Source organism: Microtus ochrogaster, unplaced genomic scaffold (genome assembly GCF_000317375.1).
Source record: "Microtus ochrogaster isolate Prairie Vole_2 unplaced genomic scaffold, MicOch1.0 UNK4, whole genome shotgun sequence".
Taxonomy (NCBI): Eukaryota; Metazoa; Chordata; class Mammalia; order Rodentia; family Cricetidae; genus Microtus; species Microtus ochrogaster.
Genome location: NW_004949102.1, coordinates 6212541 through 6213465, shown reverse-complemented (window position 1 = coordinate 6213465; position 925 = coordinate 6212541).

Here is a 925-nt window from a genome sequence, read left to right as displayed (position 1 = left end):
AATCTGACATTGTGTAAAAACACAGTGTGTCAGTCTCTGTTAGTGGCATAACTCACTCATGATAGGAGGACTCGGTGGAGCCATAGCTTAGCTTGCTATTTAAGTTGAGGTTCATTGAAAGTCATGTCTGCCATCCTGGGACAGACCTAAGCTTTCTGACAATCTCCATGACAGCACCTCAGGGAACTGGAGAATATATCTGACACTCTCCTTCTCCACTGCCACAAAAGTAACTGTTTCTGTGGTCGTGTTTCAGAAAGCTGCATTCCCTTTCTTCTCTGCATTCTGTAATCACAGCTACTACCACATCTAAACCTGTCCTCCCAAATTTATTTTACATCTCCACCTCTAATGCCTACATTAGGCCTCTATGCTCCTCACCAGGGTGACTGCAACAGTTTATTATTTCTGTCCTTGCCCAAGACATCCAGTGTTGCAAGCCGGAATGATTTAAGAGAAGTCTCTAAGGAGCGAAAAGACAGCCACTTAAAACAGTTTCTGCACACTTACCATATGTTAGGCAATCTCTTGAGGACACAAAGATGTGTGGGGTGTTGTTTTTGTTAAACATTAAGTCTTTTCTCCAGCTGGTGAGGACTTCTCTCCGTCTATAGACTCTATAGAATACGCTTTTCTCTTTTTCCTACAGACTTTAACAGTTGCTGCCTTTGCCTGGAATAATATGTTAGTTTCTTAGACATCTATCAGTCTGGTCTTAATTTAAAATATTTTTAGGTGATCATCCCAGGCCTTTCAATCTAGAGTGTTTTTTTTCTCTCTCTAATGACAGAATCTCATAAATTTCAGATTGGCCTCAAATTTACTAAGTATCCAAGAATGACCTTGAACTTCTGATCTTCTTGTCTCTAACTCTCAAGTGCTGGGATTAGAGGTGTGTGCCACCACATTTTGTCTTAGGTGGTGT